Source organism: Pelodiscus sinensis, chromosome 4, assembly GCF_049634645.1.
Source record: "Pelodiscus sinensis isolate JC-2024 chromosome 4, ASM4963464v1, whole genome shotgun sequence".
NCBI classification, from domain to species: domain Eukaryota; kingdom Metazoa; phylum Chordata; order Testudines; family Trionychidae; genus Pelodiscus; species Pelodiscus sinensis.
The window spans coordinates 101,624,045-101,639,891 of record NC_134714.1 but is presented as its reverse complement, the minus strand read 5'-3'; positions in this window follow the sequence as shown (position 1 = coordinate 101,639,891).

Below are 15,847 nucleotides of genomic sequence, written 5' to 3'. Positions count from 1 at the left end.
TGTGCTCCTTGAGGTCCAGGCGGGTGAGGAGGCATCTAAACCGCGCCTTCAAGTGGCCGAAGGCACCCTTCATGATCATGTGGGCCCTACTGAACCGGGCATTGAATACCTCTCTGGAGAGGTTGAGGTGGGCTGTGTAGGGCTTCATGAGCTATGGCTGTAGGGGATAGGCCGCATCCCCCACCAGGCAGACAGGCATGTCCACGTTCCCAACCCTGATGTTGCAGTCAGGGAAGAAAGTTCCGGTGTGCAGCTACTGGAACGTGCTCGAGTTCCTAAAAACATGTGCATTGTGTGCCTTTCCCGACCACCCGACATATATTTCCATGAACTGACCCTGGTAGTCAGTCACGGCTTACAGGATCACCAAAAATTATCCCTTGAGTTTATGTACATTGATGCCTGGTGATCTGGGGCATGTGTGTCCTGTTGATAGCCTCCCCCCCCCACACAATTGGGGAAGCCCAGGGCGCCAAATCCTATGATGATGGCCTCTTCATCTGCTAGGCGGATGACTCTGTGCAGCAGTATGCTGATTGTCCTGACCACCTGCAGAAGGAGACAAAAAAAACAAGAATCACAAGGGTGCTAGGGTGCCTTAGGGTCCCCCCGTCTCTCCTCCTATTCTCCCTCCCCGCACTCACCAGGAACAACCTCTCCAATTACCCCAATTCCTGGCAGGGCTTTGTGACAGTGGGACTGAACAACCCTTCTTGGGGAGGGGGCTTGCACTACCCCCACTTCCATCCCCATCCCCACCCCCCATTTCCCTAGGGAAGCCCATTACATCCTTCCACCCCCCCCCCCCCCTCCTGAGACAATGGCCTGAGAATGCCATACCTGCATGTCCAGGGCCCCGACAGTCAATCTCCCCATACTGAACTGGTTCCCCAAGGATCAGTAGCTATCCGGCATGGAGAGCTTCAAGAGGATGATGGCAACATGCTTCTGAAGGGGGATGGCCGGCCTCATGTGTGTGTCCCGTCACCTCAGGGCAGGGGCGAGCCACTCACAGAGCTCGAGGAAGGTGCCCGTCTTCATTCGAAAGTTCTGGAGCCATTGTTGGTGTCCCCAGTACTCCAGAACGATGTGGTCCCACCAGCCTGCACTGGTGTCCAGATGCCAGATGCAGCAGGGCATGGCGTAGGGTGGGCAGCCTCCAGCTGCTGGACCCACACCTCCACATACCCGAGGAGGGTCTGCCACAAGGGCTGCGGGTTGGGCTCCTGCAGAGCCTAGGAGGATCCATGCAGAAACTGCTGCATGACTTGTAGCAAAAGCTGCAAGAGCTGAAGACTGCTTGGAGGCAGCTCCTGCTCCATAGCAGAGAGTGCTGTGGTGTTCTGAGTCAGACCAGAGCACAGAGAGAAAATGCTTTGCTGTCCCTCAGAGAGGTGGGCAAGTAAGCAGGGAAACCTGAGAAATGGCTGTGCAGGGGTCCCTTTATGCAGGAGACTCAGAAAGACTCAAGCAGCAGACACACAAGTTAATTATTGACCTGATGCCCTGCCTGAACTGGTTCCTGGTGGTCTTAAATGTGATTCAGCATCCAATCAGTGTGGAAGCACTATTTCAAAATAGCTAAGCATATTCTCAAATAATTGTGCTGTGTAGACGTAGCCCTAGTGGCCAGGATGGGAGCCAGGCTGGCAGCCAGACTGGTAGTGCAACCGAGTGTGGTGCTGGATGGGAGTTGATAGGGTCCACTGATGGACCCTGGCAGAGCCCAGAATCCATCAGCAGTGGGCTGGGCTTGACCACTCCTGGTCCAGCAAGCTCCCTCATTTGGGACTGGTCAAGTCCCAAGGGTATCAGACCAGAGCCATCCAACCTGTATTTGATGCTAAAGCTTTCCAAATGATATTACATATTCAAATTATCAGGTTTAAGGATTAAAGTTTCAATATCCAGGGAGTATTGAGTATTTCCAGCTCCCATTGCTGTAATAGGAACTGATGCTGCTCACCCCTTTCTAATAGGCCCACAGCACCAAGAAAGATGGAGTTCTAGGAGCTTAATCCAAAGCCAGCTGCAGTTAATAAAGCATATTTCCATTGAGGTGTACGTAACTGGACTTTGTATCAGGCTCTGTTTGCATTCATCCAATTCACTTTTTTGTCAAATCACTGCTTATTGAAAATGCTTACGTTTTCCACAGCAGATCTGATATAGGCTTATTTGTGAATAAAGCAATGCCTTAGTAGAACATCAAACTGGCTTTGAGAAAAATATGATTTAACTATGGCCACATGCCAGGTCTGTATGCAGGAATTTCTGTAAGATGTGCTTTTTTTGTGAATGTGGACTGCAACTTTTTTAAATATAAAGAGTTCAAAATAGTCATGCGTGTTCATAAGAGAGGTTAATGAAAAATGTGAGTGGAAACAGTGATAAGTAAAATGATTTTTATAACATACTAAACATGTAATAAAGGTTCTATAGAAATTACCTTTTGGGATCTTGTTGTAATACTGTAAGTGAAAAACAATATTTCAAAATATTCCAGTCTTTGTCTTCAGAGTTTTTCAGATAAGACTATATATATAAGCTACTAGTAGTAGTATTAATAGTAGGCATGTGTATAATTGTGCAGTCTCTGAAGAGCACTTATGCTGAATTCGCATTCACAACTCATGACAAGAAGAGTACAGGATATCTTCAAGAGTGTAAACAGGCCCGTACGTGGGCTGGGGTGTGTGAAGGGTGAGGCCACCCCTATCCTCTTGATCCCCCAAGTAAACATGAGAAAGGGAGTCTGTTTCTGCTGTTGTATCTGTTTCTGCTTCTTCTGCTTCTGTTTCTCTTAACATGTGCTTCTTCTCCTGCTTCTGCGCTTCATCTGCTTCTGCTTCTTCTAATGGTGCTAATGCTTCTTCTGCTGCTTCTACTACTTCTGATTCTACTACTTCTGCTGCTTTTGCAGCTTCGGCTGCTGTTGCTACTGCTTCAGCTTCTGTTTTGTCTCCTGCTTCTGCTTCTGTTGTTTTTGCTTCCAACAATGCGTCTGCTGTTTCTGCTTCCTCTGCTGCTTCTACAGAATCATAGACTCATAGGGCTGGAAGAGCCCTCAGGAAGCATTGAGTCCAGCCCCCTGCCCAAAGTAGGACCAATCCCAACTAAATCATCCCAGCCAGAGCTTTGTCAGGCTGAGACTTAAAAACTTATAGGGACGGAGTTTCCACCACCTCCCTAGGTAACCCATTCCAGTGTTTCACCACCCTCCTAGTGAAATAGTTTTTCTTAATATCCAACCTAGACCTCTCCTACTGCAAGTTGAGACCTTTGCTCCTTGTTCTGCCATCCGTCACTACTGAGAACAGTCTTTCTCCATCCTCTTTGGAACCTCCCTTCAGGAAGTTGAAGGCTGCTATCAAATCCCCCCTCACTCTTCTCTTCTGCAGAGTAAATAAGCCCAAATCCCTCAGCCTCTCCTCGCAGGTCATGTGCTCCAGCCCCCTAATCATTTTGGTTGCCCTGTGCTAGATTCTCTCCAATGTGTCCACATCCTTTCTGTAGGCGCAGCATGAGGTCTAAGAGCTGGTGGGTGCTTTGTAGCAGGTCTGGCTCCATGGCAGAAGTTCTGTGGTATCCACAATGGCAACCAGTGAGAAGAGTTTGCTGTGCCTTGAGGAGGTAGGCAAAGATTAAGAGACTGAACCACAGCTGCAGAGGGGAACCCCTTTAAGCACAACCCTCAGCTCGTCTCAGGCAGCAGCAACAGGAAGTGACTGCTGTCCTGATGCCCTGCCTGGAGAGCTTCCGGGGGGGAAAGGTGGTAGCTTTAAATGTGATTTAGGTTCCAGTCAGTGTGGACACACTATTTTGACATAATTCTGTGCTATTTTGATGGGAATTGTAGGGTGGAGATGCTATTTTGAAATAGTTATTTTGAGAGCTATTATTTCAAAATAGCTTACAGGAAACCCCCAAGTTGCGACTGCCTGAGTTGCGACCCCCCACACTTACAACTATTTTTTAAAGTGTGGAGGGGGCCAAAAAAAAAACCCAACTTACGTCCTCGGAGCCTATCATCAATGAGGGTTCGAGTTACAATGCCCCGACTTGCAACGCTTCCCCAGGAACCAATCGCATCACAAGTTGGGGGTAGCCTATATTTCAAAATAAATGTGTGGTGTAGACATGCACATAGTTACTATGATTTAAATGCTACCAATGTAGTGTGCAAGCTCTTACTTATTTTCCTCTCTCATCTTATGAGGGAACTCTAGCTTTATGCTAGTTTACCAAAAAAAGGAGAGAAATAAAAGATCTGCACTTTTTTCATCAATCAAGAAACTTCCCAAGACAAAAGATAAATAACTCTCCTAAAACATACATGCAAAAACAAATAAAAAACAACAAATACTTTAAATTCATATTCTTTTTCTTTTGAGATCTTCATTTACTTTTGGGAAATGAAGTAAATTAGTGTGAGGTATACATAAGTTACAAAATGTTTGCCACACCTCTCCCTCCCAGTCTTTTTATTGGACCTGCAAAGGCAACAAGCCAGAAACATGTCACGAGGATTTTGATAAATCTTGCAACACTGCATTGCCTTAACATGTCTCACAATATATTTTCAGTTTAACAGGCAATCCTGTAACCTATATTTTGGTATCACCATATATATGCCAATCCTGAAAGAGAAAAAGAAGGAAAAAAGAGCACAATTACTATTGTTCAGCTTTTCTATGTATCCTGGGTATAGAACAATACAAGCAACATTTTCAAAAACACTTAGGGTATGTCTACACTACAGCACTAATTCGAACTAACTTAGTTCGAATTAGTTAATTTGAACTAAGCTAATTTGAATTAGCGCATCTAGACTTAAAAACTAGTTCGAATTAGCGTTTTGCTAATTTGAACTAGCATGTCCACACTGAGTGGACCCTGAAGTGAGGTTAAGGATGGCCAGAAGCAGTGCCGGCAGGGCATCAGATTAGGACTTAGAGCGTGGAGCTGCTGTCTCAGGCTAGCCGAGGGCTGTGCTTAAAGGGACTCAACCCCACCCCGGACAGACAGTTCTCAAGGGTTCCCCGCTTGCAAAGCAGTCCTGGCTTAGAGTGCCCTGAGTGCCCACACTCGGCACATCACAGCACTCGGCCATCAGCGTTTAAAGAGAAGTGAGATAAAGTCATGGAGGTTGGGTCCATGGAGTGGTATTAGCCAGGGGATAGAAATGGTGTCCCTGGCCTCTTGTTTGTGGAAGGCTGGAGATGGATGTCACGAGACAAATGGCTTGGTCATTGTCTTTGGTCCATCCCCTCCGGGGTCCCTAGTGTTGGCCGCTGTTGACAGATAGGCTACTGGGCTAGATGGACCTTTGGTCTGACCCAGTACAGCCATTCTAAGCTCAGGGCTCAGGGTCGGGGGTCTCAGTGGACCACCTTGATTTTCATGCACACCTGCTCCTCGGTGGCAAGGCTGGCAGCTATCCTGCCCTAGACGGCCACTTTCCTGTTCCTAGTGCGGAGGTCGTGGATGAGGTCCACGATGTCTGCACTAGACCAGGTGGGCGCCCGCCTCTTGCGGACCTGGGCAGGCTCCCGGGAGTGGCCAGCCTGGTCCCGGGAAGAGGCAGAGGGCTGGATGGCAGCGGGTGGCTGGCTCGAGCCGTGCTAGGTGTAGGGTCTGCTGGCTGGGTGCTGGCAGGCTTGCACCTGGCACGGGCACTGTAGCCAGACCATGCCCCTTTAAGGGCTCCGGGGCTGGGAGGGGGGCAGACGAGTTTCCCTGGTGGTGCCCAAAGTGGCCACCAGGGAAAGCTGGGGAGGGCTAGCCTCCCACTAGTTCAAATTAAGGGGCTACACACCCCTTAATTCGAACTAGTTAATTCAAACTAGGCGTTATTCCTCATGGAGCTGCTAGTTCGAATTAAGCACTCCGCTAGTTCGAATTAAGTTCGAACTAGCGGTTCGCGTGTGTAGCGCCTATCAAAGTTAATTCGAACTAACTTCTGTTAGTTTGAATTAACTTTGTAGTGTAGACATTCCCCTAAATACTTAGAATATGTCATATGGCATTTTAAAACCCACCACAGCAAGTTTCACAATGTGGTTCTACACTACAAACTCGGGTTTGCACTATGGCACTAAAAAAGCTTTGTAGACCATTCATGCTTGGAATCTAAAGCCTCGGGAGGGATGTGCACTTAAGAGCCCAAGCTCCAGTCCAAGCTGTAACATCTACACTGCTGTTTTTAGTACTGTAGCATGAGCCCAAATATGTAGCTTGAGACTTTGAGACTCATGGCTGCATATTTTTTAAATGTAGAATAGATGCATTAGGTACTTAGAATCCTAAGTCTCATTGGCTTTCAATAAGGTGCCTAGGACATTTTGGAAATGGATTTAGACTCCTAAATAACTAGGCATTTTTGAAAAATTTACCTTTTGTCTTATTTAATATGTGAATGACTACTTACATAATGAGTGAAAATATAGTAAGTCCTAGTTTTAAGTTGGTAATAGCAGACCTAAATTTTAAACTAACACATCTCAGTCATGGGCTAAATTTCAAGAAAGTCAGACTAGCCAGAGTATTATCAGTACCAGACTACAGGAATTCTCTTCAATGTCTGTTTCTTCCACTAATTTCTTTGAGTTCATTTCCTTTAAAGGTGAGTTCTCAACTTCCAAGTTCAAAGTTGCTATATTCTGTTTGATAGTGGATTATATTAGGAGAAAAAGAACCCATTTTCTTAGATGTATTCATAGTAAATATCAAAGAAAGAGCTGTTACTTATCCTCTAGTAACTGTGTTTCTTCAGTATGTTGTAGTTATTATGGGTCCCATTATAGGTGTATATGCACCTCTGGCACACAACACGAGATATTTTCTTTAATAGTAGAATCCATTGGGTCTTCCATGTGTACTATATGCAATTATACTGTTATCCATATTGACTGAAACGTCTCAAAGAACCACAGTTCTTGTAGTTTAAGTAACCTTTCTTCTTCAAGTATGTGTCAGTGTGAACCCCAGTGATTAGAAAGCAGCGTCCTCCCTGGACAATGGGAGTAATTTCAGCTGATTAGCCAAAGAGTGATCACAATGCTGCCCTCCCAAACATGGCATTTTGGCTGCCACAGGTATAATGTTTAACAGAAAATCACTGGTTTGGTTTGTGTTGAAAGTCTTGAAGATCTCAGACACTCCAATGTTCCGGGAGTAACAGAAGATGCTGCCAATATTCGTAACAACTGGAGGGAGAGGTTAGCCAGCTATCTAGAAAGGAAATGCAATGTGTGATCCATTTAGAGGTTATCTGCAATGACATGGCTTGGCCTTTCGATGGCCAGATATAGCCACAAAGATTTAAGGAGGAATTCTGAAAGCTTTGGTCCTATTAAGATAATGGATAAAAGCTGGTTTCAAGTCCACCATGTTATGTAATCTTCTATGGAGTGGTCTATATGGGGGAGGGAGATATATGTACACACAGAGGCTGCGTCTAGACTGGCATGATTTTCCACAAATCCTTTTAATGGAAAAGTTTTTCCGTTAAAAGCATTTGTGGAAAAGAGCTTCTAGATTGGCACAGACGCTTTTGCGCAAAAGCATTTTTTACAGAAAAGCGTCCGTGCCAATCTAGACACAGTTTTGCACAAGAAAGCCCCAATCGCCATTTTTGCCATTGCGCAAAACAGTTTTTAGCTGTCTACACTGGCCCTCTTGCGCAAATACATTTGCACAAGAGGGCTTTTTCCCGAACGGGATCATCATAGTATTTGCACAAGAACACTGACAATCTTACGTTAGAGTGTCAGTGTTCTTGTGCAAATTCAAGCAGCCAGTGTAGACAGCTGACAAGTTTTTCCGCAAAAGCTATTGCTTTTGCGGAAAAACTTGCCAGACTAGACGCAGCCAGGGAGTGTGACAATTAGTACTCTGTTCAGATGGGTTGATACAGAGCATAGTGGTTATATGTTGAAGCATCAGTTAAGCTAAGAACTAGCCATTCAGATACCTGCTCAGTTTTGTGGCTGCTGCACTAGTGGTAAGAGGAAACTGATGGAAGTTTGCAACCATCTCACCCTTTATACTCTTGTATGGGAGCTTGAGGAGGCAGGATACATTTATGCACCCCAAGAAACACTGCTAGTAAAGATACTTCTGCTCTTGCATTCATAAGGTGCATGCATACCTACAGTGGGATCTGCACTGACACTCTCTCAAAGAAGAATGTTAGTATGTTATATCCATTATCATTTTTCTCCCTTTATACAAGGGCCTTATTGTATTCATCAGAACTCACACTGAAATTAAAGGGATTACTGCATGAGTAAGGGCTACACAACATGACTAAGGTTTATAGAATTGAGTCATTATTTCACTGTAAAATTCTGGGTAGCCAATTTTTGAGTATTATTTAGGACAGAGCTATTCAACTTTGGAAGCCCTGGGGGATCACGATACTCTCTGCACATGCTGAGGGCTGCAGAGCTGCGACTTAAGTGTGGTTGCATATTCATGCAAATATATATGCAAATAGCTTTTTCACACTGACAGGCATGAATACAAAAATTAAGATAAGACTACACAACACACAGGCCCCATTTAAGTCAGTTCTGCTGATATTAATAAAATGCAATATTTATCTGATTTCCACCCGTATGACAGCACGTTTAATGAACAATGACAGTCCAGGAATGTAATTACGAAACTGCTATCAACAGAAGACCATTACATTGACTATTTTTTTGTTTGGCTCCCACCTGAGCTCCAATCAGGGCCACAAACAAATGGGCGGTGGTCCACAGGCCGCATGTTGAATAGCCCTGATTTAGGATATTTCTCTGTAAATTCATCATTGTAGTGTACCAGAGTTCATATTGAACTCTTGAACGAACACGAACACACACACACACTGTAGTAGTATTGTAAGTCTGAGTTTTAAGAAAATATTACTTGTACCTTCACTTAAAATATAAGTGTAAGCAACTTTCAAATTTCACTATAGAAGGCAATACTGTAAATCTTTGTTACATTTTTCATATTGACATACAACTCTACACACAGTATCCAAGATTTGTTTTGGCTTAACACCATTATGACACACCAATAATTCCCCCAATGTGAACTGCTGCTGGGGGAGGGAGCTAAAAGATCTGAAGTACACAAATAATATAAATATTTTTTAAATCATTTTTTTTAAATGCAACTGCATCTGTTAAGATGTCCAACAGCTTTTCAGATTTGCTGCTTCTATATATAGTGTTTTCCTTTCACTTTCTGGCATGTTTTCTACAACTAATGGTTTCCTCGGCAAAACAGATGAAAACAAATGCATTAACAAGTTCAGCCATTTCTATTACTTAGGCCTTTCCTAATCTAAGTAGTAAATAGCATTCCTTACAGCACAAGTACCCAGACTAAAGAAAAAAACATTAAAAACTATCTTCATGATCAAAGAGCAGCAGATTCCAGATACATAAATAAATCCATCTGCCTCATTAATGAGTTCCTAAAATTGGTCTTTCCAGAGACAGGAAGGCTATTTTTAAACTTAAAAATTAATCTTGTGTTTATCTGAATTAATTGCTGCAGAACCTTCTAATACTTTGCTGAATAAAAGTACAGCAGCCATCTAGTAAAAGTCCCCAATTTTCCTTTATTTTCTTTTTTGAATATAGATACCTGTCATGGATTGTTCGTTTATTCATATCCCCATTTTTAGGTTCCTGAATATTAATGTTTGACCTTAAAGTTCGCAGTCACTATTTTGATTAAGGATTACTAAATCTTTCAGAGGTCCCTTCCCCCCACCAGAATGCTCAGAGTTGTCCACTTCATCTTATCAACAGTGGCCATATGCTATCTATGGGTGGAATTGAGGGATAGATGGATTAAGTTTTCACAGGCAGTGATGATGGGAGAATAACAACTCAAACTGACTGTATATTGTGTGGTTAGAAAGCATAAAAGGACTCATGCTGTGATGGGGTGAGGTTACAGATGACCTGACCCCTTACGAGTGATTCCCAGGGTTCTAACAAGGCCATTGCCATTCTCCTTTTTGCTCTCGGGGGCTTCTCGACATCCTGTCCCGATGGACCAGTTCCATGGTCTCCCCCAGCCAAGGCACAGAGCTGAGAATCACAGCCCCAACCGAGGAACAGTACAGACACTGAATCTCTCCAGGTTCAAGGAGAGGGCATTTTAATTATTTAGGGAAGCCCCCTTTAACAATGAAAGGGAGAATGTACACACTGATTGCTTCCCCAGGTGATAATTGTTTACACTGGGCTTGATAGTAAGTAAAAGTGATTTTATTAAGTACAAATTGTGTCAATAATAAGAACAGGCAGAGCAAAGTAGATTACAATTCCAAAGTAACAAAAAATGCTTAGCTAATTCTAACACTAAAATCCTCAGCACAAACTTATTATAAGCTCATCCTAAAACTGTTTCTTCGCCAGCTGCCTTCCAAACCAGGGTAATCTCCCTTCCACTGGGGTCTCTGGAAGGGTTGGAGCCTCAGGTGGAAGGGGTTGAAAGGAATTATGGATCCCAGGCATCATGTTAGTGGGGGATGAGAGCTGCAAGCCTTTTCAATTCCTGCTATTTAAATGGTTTGCTGCTCCCAACCTCGCTGCTAGTGTGTGCTATTAATTTTGTAATATTCATTTTCCATCTTTTTAATGTATCTTAATGCAAGTTGTAAACAAAGAGAATTAGTTTTTAGCAACCATCCAGCTCTCTATAGACCACAATTTGAGAACAAATACTCCATTAAAACACTTTTTTGGGAGAAAATATTGCTTATGTGTCTTTCACTTGGAGGTAACCTTGTGACAGATGATGTGGGAAAAGCTGAAGTACTCAGTACTTTCTTTGCCTCTGTCATCACGGACAAGGTCAGCTCCCAGACTAATGCATTAGACAACGCAGTAAGGGAAGGAGGTGGACATCTCTTGGTGGGGAAAGAACAAGTTAGGAACAATTTAGAAAAGCTAAACATACACAAATCCATGGGCCTGGACTTAAAGCTACTGAGGGAGTTGGCAAATGTCATTGCAGAGCCTCTGGCCATTATCTTTGAAAAATCGTGGAGATCAGGAGAGATCCTGGATGATTGGGAAAAGGCAAATGTAGTGCCCATCTTTAAAAAAAGGAAGAATGACAATCCAGGGAACTACAGACCGGTCAGCCTTACCTCAGTCCCCGGAAAAATCATGGAGGGGATCTTCAAAGAATCCATTTTGAATCTCTTGGAAGAGGGGAAAGTGATCAGGAATAGTCAACATGGATTCACCTAGGGCAAGTCGTGCCTGACCAATCTGATTAGCCCCCATGATGAGGTAAGTGGTCTGTGGCTATGGGAAAGTCGGTGGATGGGATATACCTTGACTTTAGCAAAGCTTTTGATACAATCTCCTACAATATTCTTGCCAGCAAGTTAAGGAAGTATGGATTGCACAAATAGACTGTAAGGGTATGTCTACACTGCCACCCTCGTTCGAACTAGGGTGGCTAATGTAGGCATTCGAAGTTGCAAATGAAGCCTGGGATTTAAATATCCCGGGCTTCATTTGCATCTTGCCGGGCGCTGCCATTTTTAAATCCCCGTTAGTGCGGACTCCGTGCTCGCGGCTACACGCGGCACAGAGTAGGTAGTTCGAATTAGGCTCTCCAATTCGAACTACCAGTACACCTCGTTCCACGGGCTCCATTTGCAACTTCAAATGCCTACATTAGTCACCCTAGTTCGAACAGTGTGGACATCCCCTAAGATAGATAGAAAGCTGGTAACGCTGTCGGGCCTAGTGGGTGGTGATCAACGGCTCAATGTCAGGTTGGCGGTCGGTTTTTAGTGCAGTGCCCCAAGGATTGGTTCTAGGGCCAGTTTTATTCAACATCTTTATTAATGACCTGGATGAGGGGATGGATTGCACACTCATCAAGTTTGCAGATGACACTAAGCTAGGGGGAGAGGTAGATACGCTGGAGGGCAGAGATAGGGTCCAGAGTGACCTAGACAGATTAGAGAATTGGACCAAAAGAAATCTGATGAGGTTCAGCAAGGACAAGATCCTGCATTTGGGATGGAAGAATCTCAACTATTGTTACAAGCTGGGGACCGAATGGCTAAGTAGCAGTTCTGCAGAAAAGAACCTGGGGATTACAGTGGATGAGAAGCTGGATATGAGTCAACAGTGTGCCCTTGTAGCCAAGAAGGCTAATGGCATATAAGGGTGCATTAGGAGGAGAATTGCCAGCAGATCTAGAGAAGTGATTATTCCCCTTTATTCGGCTCTGGTGAGGCCACACCTGGAATATTGTGTCCAGTTCTGGGCCTTCCACTATAGAAAGTGTCAACATGGGCCCCCATTGCACAGGGGGAGGGGCAGGGCTGAGCCAGTAAAAATCAGCTTTTATGCCACTTGTGGCACGCATGTTGGGGGGTGCTGACCCCTGCTATAAAAATACTTGCATTGAGATTAGTTTGCTTGTCCAGGCAAGTGTTATACACTTGACTATTTTATTTTTGCTTTATTGCATATCAGTTCATGCTTCACTAAACTTTAATCCATCAAATAAAGGAAAGTTTGTTAAATTTGTTTTCTCTTATGAATCTCCTATGAACCTCATTCATAGATCCACACTTGCTCATTTGTTTCTTCTTTTGCTCCGAGCTTGTTAAATAGGCATATTCCCAGGAAACTAAAATTTTAACCAACAATTATTTGTTCAATTGCAGCTGCAAATATAGCTGGCATATCCAGTAATAAACATATATAAGAATGAGACATAACTGTATTTAAACAAGATATAGCTTTCTAGTGACTTAACTGGTGCTTAAGTTTTAAAATAAAACCTGTTTTAGAAGTTAGGATTAACATGTCTGTTTATAAGCATTTATTTTAAAAAAAAATGGCAATTATTTCAACTAAATGTTCAAAGCCTTACATGCTTAACTGTAGGTTAGATGTGTTCCAAAGATTATTTTTGTTGGCTTGGTTTGGAATAGTTTCAATACTCAACCCAGAGCTCATTTGTAACAGAACCATTTCTTTAAAGAATCAGTCTTAAAACTGGAAGGGACCTCATTAGGTCATTGTCAAGGCTGATTCCCCACTCTGGCACGACGAATGCAGAAGTTGAGGGCCTGCAAGAGCACTCCAAAACCTTACTTCTACTGGCTCTGGTACAAAAACTTCCCCCAAAAATCGTAATACCCAGGTTTTGGGGAATCCGCTGCCACGGTCAAGTGCTTTTGAACCCACAAACAGGGATGGACACTTGAATGCAATTCCAGGGTACCCCAAGCTTTTTTCCCCCAAAAGAGCTTGAAAAAAGAAAAGAGAAAAACAAGCTGCACACTGTGGTAGCTGATCCCTCAGTCAGGCATGCAGATACACACAGACAGACCTTCCAGGAAACAAAAATCAACCAATACCGGTTAAGTAGAAAAAAGAAAAAAACTTTTATTATCAAAGCAAAACTACAGTTGCAAGCATAGTAAAGTGGCTAGATGGAAAGAGCTACTAATTGATATAGATACTCTGTGAAAGTCCGTGGGCTAAAAGCCTTAGTTACAAAAGAAAAAAAAAACACACACACACACACACACAATTAACAGCTCAGACATTATTTCCAAATTCCCAAACAAGGAAAACAATAAATCCTGATGGACTAGCTAAACTTTTCTCTACTTATACCTTGTAAGAAATCTGTTCTTGGAGAGAAAAGTGTCTCCTATCTCCCTCAATACTTGGAAGAAACTGCTCTGCCTCTCAAAACAAAGAAAAAGAAAGAAACCCCTCTCTTCCAGGTTGAAACATCTACCTGCATTGTTATTGGCTGACCAACGGATACTTAAGTTAGGTACAGGAGATATAGTTGACCTCTTAGTCAGCAAGTGGTGGTCAGTACTCCTGATTATGACACGCCCCCCCAAATCACAGACAGTGTTGGACAGCTTCAGACCACACTGGCTGTGATTTCTTCTTGGAGGCCTAGGATAAAACATAGATGTAACCCTTCTGCCGGGGGTAGGCCTGAAAGCAATCAGGGCCGGGTTCAATATCTAGGGGTTCATCTCACACAGAACCAGATCCAGCCCCCACTCAGTAACCTGGGAAATTCACACATCCCTGGGTGCCTCTGAGAGGCAATGCTTCCCCATTCACAAGCACAGAGTCTGAGTGTAGGAAAGAAACATTTAATGAAACAGAGAGAGAAGTCATACGGCATTAACTTGGGAAAATACCACAGAGTTCATAGCCCAGACATGAGCTAAGCCCCCCCCCCACCCTCCCCAGCCAAGAATCACCCAAAGTCCCAAAGACCAAAACCCCAAAAGTCTCTGTCCCTGGTCAGTGCTGCCCAGAGTCCAAAAGTTCACCTTCAGGGTTTTACCTCCCATTTCTGGGTAGAAATGGGGATGGAGGGACAGATAGGGGCACCTTACGTGGTCCAAGACCGACAGCCCCACCTCTCCGTAGGGTTCTGCTGCTGTCTTTAACACGAGCCACTCCACCACGCTCCACCAGCTGTCTGGTTCCACTCCACCAGACACTCTGCTGGTCGCCTGCCACCGCTCCTACCAGCCATGCTGTGCCGCTGATCACTTGCTGATGCTCCCACCAGCCACTCTGCTGGCCGCCACCGCTTTGCTGGCTGCAATGGGTCTGACTCCCAGCCAAACAAGTGATTTCAGCTCTAAGGGTACGTCTAGACTACATGCCTCTGGCGACAGAGGCATGTAGATTAGGCTACCCGACAGAGTAAAATGAAGCGGCGATTTAAATAATCGCCGCTTCATTTAAATTTACATGGCTGCCGCGTTGAGCCGACAAACAGCTGATCAGCTGTTTGTCGGCTCAGCGCGATAGTCTGGACGCTCCCCTGCCGACATCACAGGGAGTTGTCGACAACCCAGGTATGCCTCCTGGGATGAGGCATACCTGGGTTGTCGACAACTCCCTGTGATGTCGGCAGGGGAGCGTCCAGACTATTGCGCTGAGCCGACAAACAGCTGATCAGCTGTTTGTCGGCTCAACGCGGCAGCCATGTAAATTTAAATGAAGCGGCGATTATTTAAATCGCCGCTTCATTTTACTCTGTCGGGTAGCCTAATCTACATGCCTCTGTCGCCAGAGGCATGTAGTCTAGACGTACCCTTAGTGATTTCAACTCTTTAGCCACCACCTAGACTGCCAAAGGATTCCAGCTTCCACTGGACTAGCAAACAGACTTCTCATGGAATTTGCTTTCAGTCTGTCCTTAAAACAGAGGGGAAAAGGGGCAGGTTGGGCCAGTCTTACAGCTCACACAGGGCAGGTCAGAAGCAGGCTGACTCAAGTCCTTTAACCCTTCTCCCCAGCTCAGTTCACTCAACTCTGGCAGGAGGGAGGCTTGTTCCTCGGAGACCTCTTACAATGATGGTGTCTCTCCTGCAAGCACTGGTGTCATGTTTTACAGTTACCACATTTAGGGATAGCATGATTTGTGACCCCCCACAACAGCCCCAAATTATTTACAATACACCACATTCCATTCCAACACTGATCCTCCATCAGCACTACCTGAATTTGATTTCCATAGCCACACCTTGTATTCCCTCCCCCTCCTGGCATGAGCTGTATTTACATATCAACAGTTAATTATCTTGCAGAGCTAAACAATTGGAGGGGGCACACCCACGCCCAGGGAAGCTCTCTTCTTTTAGCTGGCTGATAGCAAGCAGCAGTTCAGCCCCTGCTTACATAGGTAATAAGTACATGCACACTTTACTAGACTATTGAGTACATGAGAATTAAACAAACCCCTTCCACATCTTGGGAATCCAATGGTGATGTACAGAGAGAGTTCTAAGTAGCTGAGTCCAGAAATG